This window comes from Mirounga angustirostris, unplaced genomic scaffold (assembly GCF_029215605.1).
Source record: "Mirounga angustirostris isolate CCGP_5_RB_7025 unplaced genomic scaffold, mMirAng1.0.hap1 SCAF_6, whole genome shotgun sequence".
Classification (NCBI taxonomy): Eukaryota; Metazoa; Chordata; class Mammalia; order Carnivora; family Phocidae; genus Mirounga; species Mirounga angustirostris.
Genome location: NW_026991714.1, coordinates 25905390 through 25927591, shown reverse-complemented (window position 1 = coordinate 25927591; position 22202 = coordinate 25905390). Strand labels below are relative to the sequence as shown.

Sequence of the window (22202 nt, the reverse complement as noted above, 5' to 3'; positions counted from 1 at the left end):
ATTTATTTGAGAGAGAGAGCATGAGAGGGGGGAGGGTCAGAGGGAGAAGCAGACTCCCTGCTGAGCAGGGAGCCCGATGCGGGACTCGATCCTGGGACTCGATCCTGGGACTCCAGGACCATGACCTGAGCCGAAGGCAGTCGCTTAACCAACTGAGCCGCCCAGGCGTCCTCTCATCTCTGAACTTTAGAGCCATGAATCTAAATGCTGGCTGGCCCCTCCACCTCCCCTGACTCTTTCACAAAGCCAGTGTGTCTAAGACCAAAGTCCCATCCCACATGCAGGCTGGCTCCTCCTCCAGCAGACCCTCCATGGGGCCCCTCACCCAACCCACAGGGCCCAGGGCTGAACAGGGAATCACCCCCAACCTTCCTCTGCCCTTCACCCCAGTTCATCCTCATAGATGTAACTTGTCTCTCTCTCCCTCCCCACTGATGCTGCCTTGGTTGACTTTTCTCCTTCCTTCCTTCCTCCCTCCCTCCTCCCTCCCTCCCTCCTCCCTCCCTCCCTCTCTCCCACCCTCCCTCCCTCCCTCCCTTCCTTCCTTCCTTCCTTCCTTCCTTCCTTCCTTCCTTCCTTCCTTCCTTCCTTCCTTCCTTCCTTCCTTCTTTCCTTCCTTCCTTCCTTCCTCCTTCATAGGGCTTATTTTTTTAGAGCAGTTTAGATTCACAGCAGAACTGAACAGAAAGTATCGAGATTGCCCATATCCTCCAGCAGCCCCCCCCCAGCTCCCCCACCATCCCCATCCCCACCAGAGGGGTGCATTTGTTACAGCTGATGAACCTACACTGACGCATCATCATCACCCACAGTCCATGGTTGACATGAGGGCTCATTCCTGGGGTTGTCCATTCTGTGGGTTTGGACAAAAGTGTGAAGACATGGGCCCACCATTAGAGTCTCATACAGAGTTTCACTGCCCTAAAAATCCTCTGTGCTCCACCTGTTCATCCATCCCTCCCCCTGGCAACCACTGATCTTTTTACCAGAGTTTTACCTTTTCCAGAATGTCCTGTAGTTGGAATCACACAGTACGTAGCCTTTTCAGATCAGTTTCTTTCACTTAGTAACATGAATTTAAGCTTCTTCCACGTCCTTTCATGATTCAATAGCTCATTTTTTTTTTAGTGCTAAATAATATTCCATTGTCTGAATGTACTACAGTTTATTTATTCATCTACCGAAGGACATCTTCTTCACTTCCAAGTTTCGGCAATGATGAATAAAGCAGCTGTAAACATCTGAGTGCAGGTTTTTGTGTAAACATAAGTTTTTAACTCTTTTAGGTAAATACCAAGCAGTTTGATTGCTGGATCGTATGGTAAGAGTATGTTTGGTTTGTAAGAAACCACCAAACTGTCTTCCAAAGCGGCTGTACGTTTTTGCATTCCCACCACAACGAACGAGAGTTCCTGTTGCTCCACATCCCCACCAGCATCTGCTACGGTCAGTGTTCTGGACTTTGGTCATTCTGATAGGCTGTGTAGTATTTTAATTTGCATTTTCCAGATGCCATATGATATGGGGCCTCTTCTGTGCTCATTTGCCATCCACGTATCTTCTTTGGTGAAGTGTCTCTTCAGATCTTTCACCCATCTTTTTTTTTTTTTTTTAAAGATTTTATTTATTTATTTGAGACAGAGAGAATGAGATACAGAGAGCATGAGAGGGAGGAGGGTCAGAGGGAGAAGCAGACTCGCTGCCGAGCAGGGAGCCCGATGCGGGACTCGATCCCGGGACTCCAGGATCATGACCTGAGCCGAAGGCAGTCGCTTAACCAACTGAGCCACCCAGGTGCCCCAACCCATCTTTTAATCAAGTTGTCTGTTTTCTTACTATTGAGTGTTGAGTTCTTTGTATATTTCAGATAGCCATCCCTTATCAGGTGTGTCATTTTTTTGTTTTTTTTGTTTTTTAGATTTTATTTATTTATTTGAGAGAGAGAGAGTGAGAGAGAGCATGAGCTGGGGAAGAGGCAGTTGGAGAAGGAGAAGCAGACTCCCTGTTGAGCAGGGAGCCCGATGTGGGACTCGATCCCAGAACCCTGGGTCATGACCTGAGCCAAAGGCAGATGCTTAACCAACTGAGCCACCCAGGCGCCCCTATCAGATGTGTCTCTTGCAGATATTCCCTCCCAGTCTGTGGCTTGTCTTCCTATTCTCTTGACAGTGTCTTTCATACAGCAGAAGTTTTTAATTTTAATAAATGAGTTCAACTTGTCAATTCTTTCTCTCATGGGCTCTGCCTTTGGTGCTGCATCTACTTTTTATGCAGACCACACCAGTGGTCTCCTGACTGCTGACTCCCCAGGTCCTTCATCTTCGGCCCTCCCTGCCCTGCACTTTGAGGATCTCTGTGAACTCCATTAACACAGACCTTTCATGTCCTCAGATGGCTTCACTTGCTGCTGCCTTTGCCCAGCCAGCTCCTGCCCATCCTGTGGAATTCGGTTCATGAGCTTCTTTAGGGACATCTTTCCTGAAGTCCCAGTCCAGCTGGGGTGCCCTCTCCCCATCACATCCCTCTGAGCCCCTGGCTTCTACTTCCTCCCTCAAGTCACAATTGTAAGATGCAGCTTCCTGCTAAGATGTAAGGTCCGTGAGGGCAGATGTAATTTCTTTACCGATCACTGTTTATCTCTGTCTACCACTATGTTTTGATCCTAGCAATAGTGATTATTATTATTATTATTATTATTATTATTATTATTATTTTTTATTCATGAGAGACAGAGCGAGAGAGAAAGGCAGAGGGAGAAGCAGGCTCCCAAGGAGCAGGGAGCCCGATGCGGGACTCGATCCCAGGACCCTGAGATCATGACCTGAGCCGAAGGCAGACGCTTAACCATCTGAGACACCCAGGCGCCCCAGTGATTATTTTTTTTAAAAGATTTTATGTTTATGTAATCTCTACACTTAGCGTGGGGTTTGAACTCACAACCGCAAGATCAAGAGTCACATGCTCCACTGACTAAGCCAGCCAGGTGCCCCAATAATGCTTATTTTAATAGCGAATACATCTATAGCACTATGTGCCAGAAACCCTCCAAAGCAGGTTGCATATTTGACTTAACTCTGCAATAACTCTGTGAGTGAGTATAAGATTATTTTCAGTTCACAGACAAGGTATCCAAAGCATAGTTTGCCCAAGACCACAGAGTTAGTAAGTAGAAGAGCTAGGGTTCGAACTCAGAAAATCTGGTTCCAGAGTTGGTGTTCTTTATTGTACTAGATTGCCTCTCAGGTTCATTACATCTTTGTTGAATAAATGACTACATCAGAGAGAAAGACAGAAACAAAGACAATTAGGAAATAGTACAAGAGAGCAGGTAGTTAAAGATCAGAGTGAATGAAAGAGGCATTTGCCTCTGAAGGGCTCCTTAAGGTTGTTGACTGACTGATGGATGGACTCTGAACAGGGACACTATCCTGCCCCAGCCCTTCCTTCCTTCTGGGATGAGCAGCACAACGCAGATAATTGGTGAGACAGAGCCTGAGTCTTTTGTGAGGGGTGTGTTGGAAGGATGCCACAGGGCACATTAGTCTGAGCCACAGATAATTACTGCGGAGATATTCAGGACATCAATTAAAAAGATTCAGCCAGTCATTCCCAGCAGCTCTGGCTCAGCCATAGCCTTTTTAGGGGAAGACACTGGAGTGTCCAGGGGGCCCTGAGGTCACTGCCCCCATTCCTGCATCCGACCCAGTTCTAGTCACATCAGGGGTCTCTGCCATTGTAGACACTTGGGGGACCCACCTCCCCTTCCCCACTCACCCGTGCCAGGAAAGTTTGCTATCTGTTGTGTCATGTATAAAAGTAATTTGCCCAGACAGTGAAAATATAATTGAGCAGCCTTGGGGAATGTTCTGCTCCTCCCTGGGGAACACCTAGATGTCATACCCGCAATTGAGAAGGCTGGTTCCCTGAACTAACTTGTTCATTCTGTGAGTCAAGCCATTTCTGTTGTTCCTGCTCTTTAAAGGAGAAATGTGGCACTGTTCACATGGGGAACAGGGACTTGGTGGGCCTCTGGAAAGGGAACCCCGCTTTGACAGAGATAAGAGGCATGGGGCAGGTGCTGACTCACAGAGAAGCTGGTGAGAGGGCGGAAGCCCCTGCAGAGATTGCGTCCACTGTAGAGGCTGCCAAGCTCCTAAAAGCCAGAACCAAGATGGTGGCCCAAGACCTCCAAGGAGATGGTGGGCCTCCTTGAACAAGCCCAGATTCCTGCCTCCAGGAGACATGAGGAAGGTGTGGGCAGGCAAGTACAGGACAGCCTAAAATGCTGGGAAGGAATCTAGAGGCCAGATAGAGATGAGCCTTTCCTACTCAGGAGGCTAGGGTAACTCCTGAGGTCCAGGGCAGTAGGAGAGCAGATGACAAGCGTACCCAAGTGGGCTCCCAGTGCTCACACCTTGAGAAGAGGTAAGGGGACAGGTATGGAAGGGTCAGAGGCTCCCCAGCACCAGAAGTTGGGGCCCTGAGCTTCTGTGATTAACACCCACCTCCTAGAGGGTAAGTAAATGGAACTAGGAATTTTGGAAGCTTCAGCAGTGCCATCCTGTCTTGCCTTTTCTACAGTTGGGGATATGTCATGCCATTGTTTTGGACATTCCTGAGGGATTGCCCTTAACTTCATACAGAAGTCCCCCTGCTTTTTTTAAATTTTAAACCCTGAGATCAAGTGTTGCACGGTCTACCAACTGAGCCAGCCAGGCGCCCCACAAAAGTCTCCTTTTAAAACCTTCTCTTACTACGTTAAGAGGATGAAACCTGGCGCCTGGCTGGATCAGTCGCTGGGGGTGGAGCATGCAACTCTTTTTTTTTTTTTTTTAAAGATTTTCTTTATTTATTTGAGGGAGAGAGAGAGGGGGAGGGAGGGAGAGAACACAAGCAGCGGGGGAGGGGCAGAGGGAGTAGCAGGCTCCCCACTGAGCAGGGAGCGCAATTCAGGACTCGATCACAGGACCTTGGGATCATGACCTGAGCTGAAGGCAGATGCTTACCCGACTGAGCCACCCAGGCATCCCAAACATGCAACTCTCGATCTCTGGGTTGTGAGTTCAGACCCCACGTTGGGTGCACAGATTACTTAAAAAAGAAAATTAATTTAAAAAAAGAGGAAGAAACCCTTTATAGCTTTAGGTCCATTTATGTGAAGCTCAAGAACTGGCGAACTCAATCTATGGCAAGAGAAATTGGGAATCGTGGTGGCCTCGGCTGCATGTGTTTGTTACATGGTTGTATACAGTTGTCTAAGCTTACTGAATGGTAGACTCAACATCTCAAATAAATACACAAAATAACCCTATCGCACTGTTTTTAGGGAAGAGATTTTCCCACTCTTCTTCACTGTAGGTAGGTGGCTGGCCAGGCCCCCAGGGAAGCTGTCATGTGTAGTACAAAGTGCATAAGAGACTCTTAATCTTAGGAAACAAACTGAGGGTTGCTGGAGGGGAGGGGGGTAGGAGGATGGGGTAAGTGGGTGATGGACATTGGGGAGGGTATGTGTTGTAATGAGCATTGGGTGTTGTGTTAGACTGATGAATTACAGACCTGTACCTCTGAAACAAATAATACATTATATGTTAATTAATTGAATTTAAATTTAAAAAAAAAGAAAGAAAGTGCACTGACTTTGAAGTCTGTCTCTGGTTCTAATTCTGTTCTGCCACTATCATTGTGACCTTGGATAAGCTGATCTCAGATTTCCTAATCTTTAAAATGAGTTGGGAGGGGCACCTGGGTGGCTCAGGCGGTTAAGCATCTGTTTTGGGTTCAGGTCATGATCTCGGGTCCCAGGATTGAGTCCGGGTTGGGGCTCCCTGCTCAGTGGGGAGTCGGCTTCTCCCTCTGCTTCCACACTCCTTGCCCCCCCATGCGTGCGCACACTCTCTCTCAAATAAATAAATAAAATCTTGAAAAAAATAAAATGAGACGGGAAATTGTTATAAGTAATCAAGCTATACAGCAAATTGCCAGGCATATAGGTGGTGCCCAGACATCACCTCCTACAAGAAGCCTTCCCTGCATTCTCCAGCCTGGGTCAGGCGTCTTCCTCATTCCCACACAACCAGCCTTGGTGCATGTGTAGTTCAGATCTGTGTTGTCACAGACCTCTGTGGTTGCTTATTGAAGAGTCAAACAGCAAATACAGAATCTACAAATGTTAAGCGTCACCTTTATTGTAATATTTTATCTTTCTGGTCCCCACCCCCCATGAGGCTCTCAGATCTTGAGGGCAAGGGCTGGGTCTTGCTCAGCTTTGTATCTCCTCTGCAATAGCAAGTGCTCAGTCCATGTGTGGCCAGTGAGTGAGCAAATACTACATAAATTAGTACAAGCGTAAGTCACTGAATTGATGCAGGAAAGAATGCACACACTAGTGAATTATGAAGAAATAAATGGGTCCATCAGGGCATAAGTGAGGGACCAGGTGAACGGTGAATCAGTGAATGAGGAGAGAGCTGAATGAAGGAAGGAAAGAAGGCTGCTCAAGGAAGAGCCCCCGAGGGAGGGCTCAGTGGCTGGAGCTCTCCAAATACAACCATTGCAGAGACTTCTCTCCCTTTCCTTCCAGCCAGCATCTACCACCGCTTTGTGGACACAGCCGTGCTGAGGAAGTGCGAGGCAGGACAAGCCTCCAGGAGGCAGGGAGCTAAGTCCGTGGCTCCCTCCTCTGACATCACGTCCCCAGTAAATTGCCCCTGTCTTGTCGGCAACAGAGCACAGAAAGGCTGTCAGGAGTTTGCATTATTTATCTGCTCTGTAACATTTACTGGGATGTAGTGTTTAATAACTGTCATTCCAATATAACTTTTCTTAATCCCTTCAGATCTGCTGCTCTAGCAATTTTAAATATTTATCAACACTCTCCGTGTATTTGCTGGTTGGGTTGCAATTTCTGGTAATTAAAGATTTACAAGACACTGCGTGAGATTTACAAAGGATTGGTAGAGATCAAAGGGGGAGCAGAGGAGAGATCAGGTCTTGGAAACTGTGGTTGGGAATTCCCAAGCTGGAGTTTGCTCTCCCCCAGGAAAGATGGAGGCTCCTTCACTGGTTCCCTTTGTCCTCTCCTTTCCCCTCTTTCCCATAGCCCAGCATTCCAGGAAGCAGACCTCGCAGTGAGACCCAGGTCACAGTGTGGTCCTGCCTCTCTCTGGAGCCCCCTATCACTGCATGCCAACCTGGGGCTGGGTGCTGGGGGACAGCAGGGAGTTAGGCAGAAAAGGTCCCTCCTGACATGGGCTTACGTTCTAGTGGCAGAAGCAGACAATGAACGCCAACAAATTTTTATTTATTTATTTATTATTATTTATTTTATTTTATTATTTTTTTTTAGAGAGAGAGCAAGAGTGTGCAGGAGTGCGCAAGCAGGGAGGGGCAGAGGGAGAAGGAGAGAGAGAATGCTAAGCAGGCACGATCTCAGGACCCTGAGATCATGACCTGAGCCCAAATCAAGAGTTGGACGCTTAAGTGACTGAGCCACCCAGGCACCCCAAACGTCAACAAATTTTTTTTTAAGATTTTATTTATTTATTTGACAGAGAAAGACACAGCGAGAGAGGGAACACAAGCAGGGGGAGCAGGAGAGGGAGAAGCAGGCTTCCCGCTGAGCAGGGAGCCCGATGTGGGGCTCGATCCCAGGACCCTGGGGTCATGACCTGAGCCAAAGGCAGAGGCTCAACGACTGAGCCACCCAGGCGCCCCAACATCAACAAATTTTTAAAAATCATTTTGGATTTTGAAAAATGCTATAGAAGGAGTAAAAAGATAGTGACTGTGGATGGGAAGCTAATATCAGAGTTCCTTCCCTTGGGCAATAGAAACTGACTCAGCAAGAAGAAATTTCTGGAAGGATAAGGAGAGTTCATAAGGGGTCAAAGGAAAGGATAAAAGAGAAAGAAGATAAGGGGAGACATGGGAACCAGGGTTATTTTGTGGCAGGCACCAACAGACAGTCTCTTCAGAGGGTGGCCTTTGGGAAAAATGTCTTCTGACCATGTTCTGTTTTTGTGACACTGCCCAGGAGTTACAATCCAGAGACCCAGGTGTTGACTCTTAGGCAGGGGAGAGTAGGGTGTTTTGACTGACAGCTTCACCAGGACTGGGTCCGTTGGGGGGAGAGGTAGTTACCCCAAACAAAGTCTGAGTGATGAACCCCAAAGAAGGGGTCACAGGTGGTGGGCATGCTGGAACATCAGGTGCACATTCATCTCAGAAGGCTTCCCGGGGGATATCTGAGCTGACATCAAAATGATGAGAAGGGGCCGGACACATGAAGAAGTGAGGGACGAGGGACAAGCAAGGGTAAAGCCCTATGGTAGGAAAGAGCTTGGATTTTCAAGGGTCTGGGTGGCTGGTTCTGTCTTCCCTCACAGACCGGGCTTGGGATTGGGCCCATCTCCAGGTCCCCACAGGCATACCTTGGCCATGTTAGGGGCCAGAATTTTGTTTATTCCAGATGGAATGGAGTAAAAGTCTTAGACCCAGACAGCATTCCCTAACTCCTAGAACAGGGAAACCAGTGAGGGTGGAATTTTGGTCAAGTCAAGTCATGTTTCTGGAGGCCGGGGGAGGAAGCGGTGGCGGGGGGAGGGGACTGGTCATGTATTCAGTTTGGTAGATTAAGGATGGATAAGATACAGCACAGTCCTCAGAGCGTGAGATACACACAGATCATGACAGCAGGGCAGTGACAGAAGGAAGCCTGGAGAGGTGATTCGAAACCTTGCTTCTTTTCTACACCATGTATTTAGTGTTATAAATTCCCCATAAGGACTGCTTTGATTTTTGTTTGTTTCTCTAAGTCTCTGTTTCGTCATGTACAAAACAAGAATAATAATAGTACCTTATTCACATGAAATTTTTCTAGGGATTCAATGAGATAATATATGTAAAGTGCTTACATACACCTGGTACATAATAATAAGCGCTCAATAAATTTTAGCTATTATGATGAATAATAAAGGCATGTAAGTACCACTATTCCAATACCAATGATTTTGAGATGTTGTATTTTTATTTTATTTTCATTCAATTCAAAACACTTCCTAATTTCCTTTTGCTTTGGCCCATGGATTGTTTAGAGGTGTGTTACTTAGTTCCCACATCTTCAGGAATTTTCTAGTTATCTTTCTGCATTGATTTCTAATTTATTTCTCTTGTGTCAGAGAGCATACTTGGTATGACTTCTATCCTTTAAAATTTATTGAGTGTTATTTACAGTCCAGAAGATGATCTTTCTTTTTTTAGTTTTTTATTTTATTTATTTATTTTTTAATTTTATTATGTTATGTTAGTCACCATACAATACATCATTGGTTTTTGATGTGGTGATCCACGATCCATTGTTTTCATATAACACCCAGTGCTCCATGCAGTACGTGCCCTCCTTAATACCCATCACCGGGCTAACCAATCCCCCCTTCCCCCTCCCCTCTAAAACCCTGTTTGTTTCTCAGAGTCCATAGTCTCTCATTCATCTCTCCCTCCAATCACCCCCCCCATTTTTCCCTTCCTTCTCCTAATGTCCTCCATGCTATTCCTTATGTTCCACAAATAAGTGAAACCATATGATAATTGACTTTCTCTGCTTGACTTATTTCACTTAGCATAATCTCCTCCAGTCCCATCCATGTGGATGTAAAAGTTGGGTATTCATCCTTTCTGATGGCTGAGTAATATTCCATTGTATATATGGACCACATCTTCTTTATCCTTTCATCTGTTGAAGGGCATCTCGGCTCTTTCCACAGTTTGGCTATTGCGGACATTGCTGCTATGAACATTGGGGTGCATATGGCCCTTCTTCTACCCAGTAGTGCAATTGCTGGGTCATAGGGTAGCTCTATTTTTAAATTTTTGAGGAACCTCCACACTGTTTTCCAAAGTGGCTGTACCAACTTGCATTCCCACCAACAGTGTAAGAGGGTTCCCCTTTCTCCACAACTTCTCCAACATTTGTTGTTTCTTTCCCTGTCCATTTTAGCCATTGTAACTGGTGTAAGGTGGTATCTCAATGTGGTTTTGATTTGGATTGAAGATGATCTTTCTTGATCAAAGTTTTGTGTTAACTTGAAAGAATGTGTGCCCTTGCTATTGTTGGGTAGAGTGCTCTGTGGTGGTGACTAGGTGAAGTCGGGTGAGGGTTGTTCCAATCGTCGATAACCTGGCTCATGTTCTGACTGCTTGTTCTAGCAAGTATGGAGTGTGGGGGATGGAAATCTCTGGTTGGAACTGTGGTTTTGTCAGTTTCTCCTTACGGTTCTATCAATTTTTGCTTCACATGTTTTGGAGCTCTGTTATACGGTATATAAATGTTTACAATTGTTATACAATAAAGAACTATAAAGGCCCCAAATGTTAACTGAGAGAGTTGAGAAGCCATAATCTGGAGCTGATGAGACAAGACTCTTTGATGTGCGCTGTTCGATGCCCCACAGGTCAGGGGTCTTCCGGTGGGGGCTGTAGGAGCAGGCACCATTCCTCGCTTGTGTGAGTGGTGAGCGCTGTTCACCTTAACCCTTTTGGTTTCCTTCCCCCCACACCCCTTCACACAGATTCTTCCCATGCACATGCTGATGAGTACTCAGCTGAGTAACTGAGGGAGATTCTCTTTGTGGATCTCTAGGGTCCGCACTCTGTGCAACTCTCTCTCTTCAGTTTTCTTTCCTGCGAATTCTACCTGCCCTGCACCCTCAGCACTGTCTCCTCAACTCCAGGAGCCCACCAGGCTCCCCTGGGAGCCCCTCCCCACCTGTGGCCTGGACACTCTCTGAAGGTAGTGAGCCTAGGCAGTCATAGCAATGGTCTTGTTTATTTCCCATCTCAAAAGGATCTGCATTGCCTGGTAGCCATGTCCTGTAAATGGTTGTTTCATATATTTTGTCTGGTTTTTTGGTTGTTTTCAGTGGGAGGGTAAGTCCTATCCCTGTTACTTCCTCTTGACTGGAAGCTGGTCCCTTTGGATTTTGGGGACCAATTTTATGATGCTGACGTCACATGTGGCAAACTCAGTAGGAGCATCCCAGCGGAGGTCCTGAGGCATCAGGAGCAAACATATGCTCAATCTCTCAGGTCACTCTTCTTTTCAGCAATAGTTTTGGCTTTGCCCTGGCCCTGATAGACAAAACCCCTGACCCCTGGACAACACGTGAGCTTGCAGCCAAAGCTACTCATCATATGGACCAAGCCGTAAATTCAGGCATGCCCAGCAGCACCTCAGCATCAAGCCCTAATGCTGTCAATGGAACTTGACCAAGCAGATACCAATGACTCATGTAAATTCTAGTAACAAGTCACTCAAACTCCCCAGTGTGCCCACTCCTGGAGCTCTGCCACCTCATCCTCAATCTATATCCACAGATTCCTGCAAAGTTGACCAAGGAGGAGAATGATCAAGATTGCTTTGCAAAATTCTTTTTTTTTTTTAATTAATTAATTTATTTATTTGAGACAGAGAGAATGAGAGAGAGAGAGCACATGAGAGGGGGGAGGGTCAGAGGGAGAAGCAGGCTCCCTGCCGAGCAGGGAGCCCGATGCAGGACTCGATCCAGGGACTCCAGGATCATGACCTGAGCCGAAGGCAGTCGCTTAACCAACTGAGCCACCCAGGTGCCCCGCTTTGCAAAATTCTTCATGATGTATTGATATCCACCCAAAGTAAACTACCTTAGCATTATTGCTCTTCAGAAGTGCCCTGAAATAGAGAACAGATGTCCTCCTGGTGGGAGTACTTTGAGTAGTACAACCTGTTGACTATTTTGCTTGGAAGGAAAGATGGCCTGAGGTAAGGTTCTTACTAATTCATGTGCTTTGTTAATGGTTTGGCCAGATGGTGAAGAACTTGAAAGGGGTAAGATGCAAGAATTGGTGACAAGCAAGTTTAGTAAAAGATATGTGGATGGGCCTCTTAGAATGCGCACAGAATATGAAAATATTTGTATTCCATTGGATATTTACCAAGCTCCTATTGGTAATTGGGCAGACAAGAAGGTCCACTTTGTGGATGTTAGTTAGAATTTTCCCTCAGCAACCCCAGGGTTTGCTCAGTGGGTTTCTGAACTGAGTGACCATGGTACCAAGCTGAGGGCTTGGCAAAGGCTTAACCAGGGAGTCTCACTAAGACTAACCCACCATTGTTAAATGCCCACCATTCCAAAAGCAGAAATCAGCCCTGAGCTCCTGACTTGGTACAATAACCTATGGGGGCTGGTCAGCTGCTTCAGCCCAGGCTGGTTATTTCAGATCCCATCCATGTAGAGGCTAAGATTTGTTCTGAAACAGATAATCATTCCTAGTGGAATGAGGGTCCTTGCTCTCCAGGGTCAATTTGTAATGATGGGAGTCTGCAGACCTTTGTTTGTTTTCCCAAGGAATAGATTCCTGGAATAGAACCAGGCTATGGCAGACAGACTTTGCTGCCATGGGTGGATCATCAAGAAGGTTCAGAGACAGACTGGGAGGTGGTACCTGAGCCAGAGCCGGCTACAGGAGTGAGCGAATAGCCAAGTCCTAAAACGTTTATGCTTTGCAGAGTTCAGTGATTGCTATGGTGTGTGTGTGTGTGTGTGTGTGTGTGTGTGTTGCATGCCAATATCTCATCTTTTTTTTTTTTTGGCCAATATCTCATCTTTCTGATCAGCTGGGGAGGGCTTTCAGGCCAGGGATGATTAAAGAGGTCTCAGAGGGAAGGGAAGAGTGAGGCAGTCTCTCATCCTTGTTTATTCAGAGGCTAACATAGGTTCTGTCACAGAATGAGAAAAAAGAACCGAAAACAAAATGAGTAAATCTTCGGGTTGGAAGGGATCTCAGAGATGATCCAGCACCGTCCCCCACCGTTCCGAGACTCTCCGCCGACCTCCCCCAGCTGGCAGCCCCCTGGTGTCTGCTGGTTGATTGTTCTAGCTACAACTGATCAAGTGCTTTCTTACCCTGGGGAGGGACTCGCATAGACATTAACCTCATAGAAGCCTCATAACCTGAGGAGGTACTTATGCGTACGTACCAGCAAAGAAACCGTTTCAAGTAGCTTCATCAGAGTCACCCAATTAGTCAGTGAGAGAGTCAGGAATTGAAGCCAGATGGATCTGACTTGGTAGCTTGTGGTTGTAAACCCTCTGCCGTCCCGTTGGAATATGCACAGTGACAGAGGTCTCACCACCTCCCACGGTAACTCCTGCTCTGGCTACAGCTGCAGATATGAGCGATCTCTTATGTGCGGCATATATACATCACTTAGCCAGCGTTGGCTGTTGGAAAACTTCCTTACGTGGGGCTGAAGCCTACCTCCCTGTGACTCGCGTGGCCTGTTCTGAGTGTCCTCTGTGGACTCCTGAGAACGGTGCTCCTCCTGCCTGCACCCGACCGTCCTACTGCGGTCTGAAGCTGGCTCTCGCAGGCTGCAGTGTGCGAGGGTCGCAGCTGACCCCACTTCCAGTGCGCTCGCTGACCGGGGCGGGGGGGGCCCAGGTTGTGGATGCCATTAGCATGGGGCGCTCAGGAAAGCAAGGTGAGGTCTGCCCGGTGCAGAGACTTTCCAGACCATTGCCTCCTGTCTAGACGCTGTGCTGTTATTGATGCCATTTCAACTCGCGTTAGCTTTTTTGGCAAGAGAAATTCTTCCCCTGCTCTGGCCTGCCTGGCTGAATGACTATGGAACTTAGCTCAAAGCAGGAAATAATATGAGAGGGCAGGAACGACAAGCTCCCCTGGTCCTGATCTGAGTCACCTGTGATTCTGGCCTCTGGGTCTAAGTGCTGGGCAGGGAGAGGGGGAGGGGAGCTTGCACGTGAGTTTGTAGGGGTGATGCTTGGCAACAGTCTCTTCTGGAGCAGAGCTGCACTCTGTGTGTGTGCGTGTGATGTAGTGGAGTAATCTAGAAAACAGCTGTTGAGCATTTGTCTCAGCCTCGTCGACCTGGGCCTTTCCATTCTTACCTTGGATGTGACTGAATCTCATTTATTTTATTTTTTTTTATTATTTTTATTTTTTTTAAAGATTTTTATTTATTTGACAGAGGGAGTGAGAAAGCACAAGCAGGGGGAAGCAGTAGAAGGAGAGGGAGAAGCAGGCTTCCCGCTGAGCAAGGAGCCCGATGCGGGGCTTGATCCCAGGACCCTGGGATCATGACCTGAGCTGAAGGCAGATGCTTAACCGACTGAGCCACTCAGGCACCCCGAATGAATCTCATTTCACTGGAAAAAGCATCTTCCAGACTGAGCTGAGCTCTGTACATGAGATAACCTCAGACCTTCCCCCTTCCCGTGCCTCCAGTCCTCAGTGCAAAGAGGTAAGTTAGGAGGCTACACTGGGGTGGGAGCCAGGAGGTCCAGAAGCCCAGTTCTGGCCACCCGTCTAAGGCTGCAAGGAGTGAGCACGCTGCCCTTCCACCTGGGCCCAGACAGAGTCCTCTGTGGTCTGTGCATGTGGGTTATGGTTGTTTTCCATAGATGTGTTCCTTGCATGAAACCCCGTGCTAAATGCCTTGGATTTCCTCCTCATTAAGGTGTAACGTGGCTCCTGATACATAGAAGGGAATGAGCACAAGAGCTCCTGGACACTATCGGACTCTCCCAATTCGTGAGATGGGTAAGAACCAAATGCACCCAGGGGTGAAGAGGATGGTGCGTGGGGCTCTGCTCTCCCCTGCCCGCCACAGTATGGCTGTTGAGAGAGGTCAGGCGTCTTAGGTTTCCGTCCCAACATCACCCTCGGCTAGCTGTGTGACAAAGGGCCACGTCTCACCCACCTGCCACATGAGAGGATGGCTTGGGGAGCAGACGGGCTCTGGTTTGAATCCTGGACCTGATCTTGGGTAAGTCACATAAACTTTCTGGACTTTTGTCTATAAAATGAGGTTAATACTCTTCACCTCCTGGATTTCTGGGAGGATCAGAGAGAATGTGTGCAAAACACCTGTCTCACAAGGACGCTTGATGTGTGCACATTCTCACAGGGACGCTTGATGAAGAATAGTAGCTATCACTGTGAGGAGTCCTTGCTGCAGCTCCCAACCCTCTTAGCGATGGCATGGAAGTAACAGGGCTAATGGAAATGAAAGCTCTTTGGGGTCCTGCATGCTGGATTAGTTAGCATGATAACAACAACCGTATTTACATAAAAGTCCCTAGTCCTCTGTGTTCCCAGAATGTACAGCTCTGGGGGCCCTGGGGAGAGTACCAGCACTTTGGGATGGACCCCCCTCTGCACACCTCTCCCCCAGATCATTGCTCTTCCCTTCCAAATGTTCCCAGTTTGGGGACTTGCCGTTTATCAGTTGCTGTAGGGGAGATTTTTGTCGTGCTAAGTCTCTCCACTCTGCAGGGAATGGCCAATTACTGCCAGGCTTGGAGAGATGCATCACCTCACACCTGGCTCCTAGGACCCCTTGGCCAGGTTGGCTCCCTGGGCAACAGGCCATAGATCACAGCTGTTTTTCCAGCCATGGGCAGGAGGGCCAAAGGGAGAAGGACATGATCACTGGGCAGAAACTGGGAGGCCAGGGAGGCCTTGAAGAAACCATAAACTCTTCATTCCTCAGTGTCACAGGACAGGGGACAGCTAGATAAATTCAAATACATCAGTAGTCCAGAGCTTTGGATCAGATTCCAAAGGAACTCCAGCGTTCGTGTTTCATTGCTTGGTCCCCGCCCTTTTTTGCCTACCCTCATTTCCCATAACTTTGGGAAGGCACTGAAGGCCAGAAGACAAGAAAGAAGTCAAAAAACCTGGCTAATTTTAAACTTGACATTAGTGGTTGCACGTTAGAACACTTTATGTGGGTGGAAGGAGGATGGAAGTTGGCCAGCCCACCCCCCACCCCACTCCTCCCGTGTTTCATCAGCCTCATGATTCAGGACTTCATGCATTTACTCACACATTCATTCACTCATCAGAAACTTATAATGAACACCTACACTGAACCAGGCTGTTTTCTAGGTGTCAGGAATAACAAGTGAACGAGACTCTGCTCTGTTCCCAGAACCTAGTGTTTTTGGAATACAAGCAAGTCGCCAGGGAATACACCCAGTGTGCAAATCCTCTCACGATCCCCACGGTAATGCCGAGAAGAGGCTCTGACTCAGAATTGCGGAGGCCATGGAAGGCTTCCTGGAGGAAGTGACACCTAAGCTAAGACCCTAAGGATGAATAGAACCAGCTAGATGAAGAGAGGAAGGACAGCGTTGTGGGGAGAATGTTCCAAGTCGATAGAACACTGTAAGCCATGTCCCAAGATAGATAGCAATTGCTGGATCTCAGACAAGGAGGGAAGTAATAGGATTGGATTTGAATTTTGGAAGGAGCCTCTTGGCTGCTGATTCCCTGCCACACCCCAGAAGGGAGGCGGGGAGGCCAGGTTGGAGACTGTCATAGTGGTGCAGGGGAGAGCTGACGGTGGCCTGGCCTTCTACACCGGTGTCCTCGGCCAGCCTCCCCCGTGGTCAGCCCCTTGCCCTGGGCTCTGACCACCGGCCCTGTCCCCTGTTCCGACCCCAGACCTTTCTCATTGCGGAATGCTCCTGCAGCGGAGGGATTATAGGAGCACCATTGCCCTTGGGCGTTTGCTCGACTCACTGCCTTGGATGTTCTGGTTTCCTTTGTTCCTCTCAGGCCTGCCAGAGCACAGGGCTGGGTCATGGCCATGGGACTGCCCCGGATGTGGACGTGGGGGCTCGGAGGAGAAGGCAGGGGAGGACAGGACCCCACTCATTCGAAGTGAGGTTCTTATTTCAAGTCCAGAGGTGCTGGGGACTCCTTGTACTCAGTGACCTCTGAAAAACAAAGCAGGTGGAGACAGTGGAGCCCTTGTGCTCTGTGGGTGGGAGTGGAAAATGGTGCGGGAATGGAAAACGCCATGGCGGTTCTTCAAAACATTAAAAATAGATTTACCATATGATCCTGCAATTCCACTTCTGGGTCTATACCCCTAAGAAGAGAAAGCAGGGTCTCAAAGAGATGTTTGCACACCCATGTTTCCAGCAGCATTACGCACAAGAGCTAAAAGCTGGAAGCACGTCAGGTGCCCATCAGTGGAGAAATGTATAAGCAAACTGTGGTCTCTACATCCAAGGAAATATTCAGTGTTAAAAAGGAAAGAAATCCTGAGACCTGCTACAGCATGGATGAACCTTGAGGACTTTATGCTCAGTGAAATAAGCCAGTCACAAAAAGACTGTATGATTCCACTTATTTGAAGTCAAAGTCCCAGAAACAGAAAGTAGCAGGGTGGTTACCAGGGGCTGGGGGAGGGGACAGTGGGGACTTGTTAATGGATAACAGTTTCAGGTTTGGGAGATGAGAAAATTCTGGATCCTGATTGCACAACCATGTGAATACCCTTAACACTTCTGAACTGCATGATTAGAAATGGTTATGCTAGTAAATTTTATGTTATGTGTTTTTTAACCACAATTAAAAATTAAAATGAAGAAATCATATCATTTACGTAATTTTTTTTTTTTTTTTTTAAAGCCAAGCAGGGGCAAGGGTGGGCGGTGGGGGTATTAATAGCTTCCCCTTTCTGAGGTCAGCAGGGAGTGAGAGAAGGTCAACCCAGATTCTGACTCCCCTCGCCTGGGCTGCCCCAGGTAAGGACGTTACCTCCCCAGACATCCCCTTGTCCTCACTGGGGTTGGCGAGGACTGAGAGGCACCTGGAGGAGGCGGAGAAGCAGCTGGGCCTTTAGCTGGGACCCACACGGCCAAGGGTCACAGCTGCCAAGTCCTCGACTGCATCCCTTCTACATGTACATTCTCTCTCTCTCCCCTCAAATACATATTTACCGCTTCCTTCCCCCTCTGTATTAATCTTAGCCTGTTTCTTCTCTGCAAAAATAGTGGGCAGGCTGGGAGGGGGGAAACGCCATATTGCTTTTGGTCTCACACTCCCCCAGGGGTGTTTCTCCCTCCCTATTTCTCTCACCTGGTTTCTCTCCAGAAAACTAGCTGAGGTCCAGCTGGAGGCAGGGGATGGCTGGGATGATAGGCGGGCAGCCCCTTTGATCCATCTGGGGAAGAGTAAGCACGGAGGGAAGGCTGCTGCGGATTTCCCTTTTGCTCAAGTGCGACAGCACCCTTCCTCATGCCGCCTCCGGCTACAGCCCCCGGACCCACTGGGGGTCCCAGCCTGGGCCTGCTGGCAGCACGCCCTGATGCGCTGGGCCTCAGGCACCCAGGGGCTTGCGTGGTTTCTCAGATGCACCCTTCTCTGCCACCTCAGGGGTTTCTCCAGCTCCAAGCCCCGCTCTGCCATTTGGCCTGACCCATTGTATGTCTGTCTTGTGGGTCTTGACCATACACACACCGTGGTTGAGTTCCTCTATGTGCCGGGTACTCAGTTTTCCTAAGTTTTGGGGCTTCTCTCCACCAGGATGCGGTGGGTGTCCGTTGAGGGGTCGGCAAGGAGGAAGAGTCAGTGCTGAGGGTGTCTTTCTTAAAAACAGGGCAAAGCCCCCCTGGCCTCCCCAGTCTTGGTTGGTTCTCCCCTTCCGAGCTCTTCATCTGTGTTCCCCTCCATCTACCTCTGGATCGTCGCCGTCTTGTATTACTGGCCTAGTATAGAAATGCTTTCATTGGGCAAGACTTGACTCCCTAATCACAGTAGACTCCCGGGGGGAAAGGCTCTTCACTTCTTCTTGGACTTTGCAGAGGGATCTTAACACAGGTTTTATTTTTTAAAATTTCATAGCGCTTCATCCGTTTCCCATGGGCCTCTCTCAATTTTTTCTATCCAGCTCATTGACTTCTGACGAAGCTGTTGTGTCGTGATCCTTGTTGATTTTCCCGTCTCCAGTTATTTATTGATCCCCCGCCCCGCCGTCCCCCAGCCTTATTTTTCTCAGTGGCTCTGAGGGTGATTGAAACACTGCTCTCCCGTTGGGGGTCGAGATGCGCGATTTCACTTTGCAGTGGCCTTGTATCGCCTTCTTTTGTGTGGTGACCACCACCCACCATCAGCACGGACTGACGAAGACCTCTGACGCCTGGCCTGGGGCTGTGGATAAACGGGAAAGAACAGTGGAGTGGGGGTTAAGGCCACAGTGTGGTCGGTTCCTCGGTGAGTATTTTGTGTCATGCTGACTCTCGTGTCCCCGCACAACCTGTGAGAGCCAGAGAGTTAGCACTCGGGTCACAAGGACCTCCGTCTCGCCCTTCTGACGCTCTGACGGCGATGTCAGATGCACCCCCGATTTGTGGGGTCTAAGTTCCTCCCACCACCGAAGGAGCCCCCTCTCTCACGTGGGAGGGGAAGCCTGGGCTGAGCTGATCCCAAAGTTCAGAGCTAATGAGTAGGAATCACAGGGCCGGGCTTTTGGTTCAGTCCAAGGAAGAACTTTTTTTTTTTTTTTAAAGATTTTATTTATTTATTTGACAGAGAGAGACACAGCGAGAGAGGGAACACAAGCAGGGGGAGTAGGAGAGGGAGAAGCAGGCTTCCTGCTGAGCAGGGAGCCCGATGCGGGGCTCGATCCCAGGACCCCGGGATCATGACCTGAGCCGAAGGCAGACGCTTAATGACTGAGCCACCCAGGTGCCCCCTAAGGAAGAACTTTTCAACAAACTAAACTGGACGGGCTGCCCTATGAGGTCATGAGCTCTCTGTCACTTACAGTATTTAAGCTGGGATGAGACGATGGGGTGGCTGTAGAGAGAACTTCTCTGGTGGGTGAGGAGGGGTGGGGCTGGAGGACTCTTCCAGATCCGAGAGTCGACTAGTCTCTGTCTTTTGTATCATGGTGTGAACTCCTGAGGACAGGGCCTGCTTTATTCATGCCTGCATCCCCCAGACACAGCGTAAATACAGCCCTAGCCCCCTGGCTGATGACTGAGTGAATGCCTGACTAGGTTCACTGGATGCAGGAACCAGGGCTCATCCTCCCAGTGAGCCTTAGCACCTGGCCACTCTAGAAGCCAGAGGCAACGTTGCTTCCCCACAGTCCTTCCCGTGGAAGCCGGAGTGGGCGACTGGGGCCCTGGGGAAAGAGGAGAGGTCCTGAAAAGAGGGGTTGCTGGCTCAGTCATAAAGGTGGTTCTGAATGTATCGAGCTCCTACTACAGTGACTCTCAACCTTGACTGTACATTTGAGTCATCTGGGGAGCTTTTAAAAAAAGTATTAAGGGCTGTATCTCACCCCTAGAGACTCTGATTTAATTGGTCTATGGAATTGGGTCTCAGTGTTTAAAGCTCCTGGGGTGATTCTAATGCAGCCAAGGCTGAGAACCACTACGTTACCAAGTGCCAGGTGCTTTACCTGTGTTTTCTCATGAATCCTCACAACACCTCATGGGGCAGGGCGCAGCGTCCTAGCCCATGGTTTCCCGAATCCTGGGCCTCACCGTGGGAGCCTGTGTTAGAAATGCAGATTTCTCAGCCGCACTCCAGCCTCGCTCTGGGGTGGAGCCAGGCAATCTGGGTTTTGAGCATCCTCCCGCTGGTTGAGCTGTGTGTTCCAGTTCTCCGTGAGGACCAGAGGGAGGCCCCAGCAGCCCTCCCTCCCTCACAGGTGAGGCAGATAGGTACGGCCACGAGGAAGGATCACAGCAGGGATTTGAATCCAGGTGCATGCCTCTGTCCAGACCCGAACGTCCTCCCTTTTACGGGTGGTCCTCTATGGTCAAAGCCAAGACACACCACGCTGCTTGTGGGGAAGGGACTGGGGTCTCCTGTGAGCTCCGGGTCGATTCTTTCTCCTCTTCGCTTGGCGCCAAAGTGTAAACTCCATCTGGAGCCCAGTTGCTCTTGCCCCTAGGGAAGCAAAGGGCAGAATACCCCAGGATTCATTCTAAAAGTTTTATTAGGTGCCTAAAATAGCTTCTAGCAGATGGTGTGTAGAATGGGGGACCGGAGCAGAGCTGCAAATGACATTTGCAAAGTTGTGTGTGTTGGTGCAAGCACACTCATGGGCACGTATGCATACAGCTGATGTGTGTACGTGCAGGGTTGGGGGGTTTGTCAGAGATGTTGAAGAACTGTGCAAGGGGACATGAAGGAGAAGTAGAACAGGATGGATGACTCTGATCTACCTACGATTAAAGAGGAGAAAGTCTTTTTTTTTTTTTTAAGATTTTATTTATTTGCGAGAGAGACAATGAGAGACAGAGAGCATGAGAGGGAGGAGGGTCAGAGGGAGAAGCAGACTCCCTGCCGAGCAGGGAGCCCGATGCGGGACTCGATCCCGGGACTCCAGGATCATGACCTGAGCCGAAAGCAGTCGCTTAACCAACTGAGCCACCCAGGCGCCCCAAAGAGGAGAAAGTCTTGAGATTGGTTTTCCCAAGGCACTTGTGTGAATCCTGTGCCAGCCCTCTGCACACGGTAGCCAGAAAGATGTCGTTGACTGGCCGAGGGATCTCTAATGTGGCTCTTGGGGTTGGGGAACCCATGGAGTTGACATGGGGGTGCAGCAGAGTCCAGGAGCCTTGTAGATTTTGATGAGTTGAAAGCCCGAAGTTGACTGAAGGTTAGGGGGCAGACACAGGAGCCCTTGCTTTGCAAATGAAAACATTGGGAATTCATTTTCCTCATTTTAAAGGAAATGTCTACATGTGTAAATCCGAATCCCACTTAGGGGCAGAGATGGTGGATGTTCGTCATTCGGATCCTCCCTGACAGACTCTCAAACTGTTGGGGCTGTCTCTGTTTCCCTTGGCAACTCCCAACTATACTCTTAAGGCTTTGTACTTGTGAGTGTGACTCTTGGATCTTCTAATGCGGTAGTTCTTGATTTTTCTGAGTGTTGGACCCATTTCAGAGTCTTATTAAATACAAAGTGCCCTCTCTCAAGAAAATTTCATAATCATATACACAGAAAAATCTGTCAGCAATTCATAGAGGCCCACGGACTCTCCAAGTCCGTCTTTGAGCCACTGGCTCTAGTGGAGGGCCCCGAGGAGGTGGGCTCAGTCCAGCCCTGCCCTGAGCCAGGATACTAGAGTGCTCGTTCCCTTGCACCCCTCACTGTGGATAATGACATTGAAGCCATTAGAAGGCAGGGGCCTGAGTTAGAGGACCCTGTGTCTGGTTTCAACTGCGAGAATTGGGACTTCAGCAAGCGGTGGCCGGTGGCCATTGAGCTCTGAAACTAGGACCTGCCACTGAGGCTCCTCAGCTCGGTCAGCTGCACTCTTGCGCCTCCTGGGGCTCTTACTCCCGCCCACCACACATCCATCCCTCTAATCCTTACCTGTAGGAGTGAT

General features: G+C 48.8%; 1 long non-coding RNA gene across 1 annotated transcript; it reads left to right on the top strand.

Annotated features, from left to right (window-relative positions):
* Positions 1-809: 809 nt before the first annotated feature.
* On the top strand, positions 810-17430 carry LOC135364707 (uncharacterized). The gene is made up of 3 exons (XR_010412211.1): positions 810-1446; positions 14024-14296; positions 14513-17430. It is a non-coding gene; the product is annotated as an uncharacterized LOC135364707 (long non-coding RNA).
* Positions 17431-22202: the final 4772 nt, after the last annotated feature.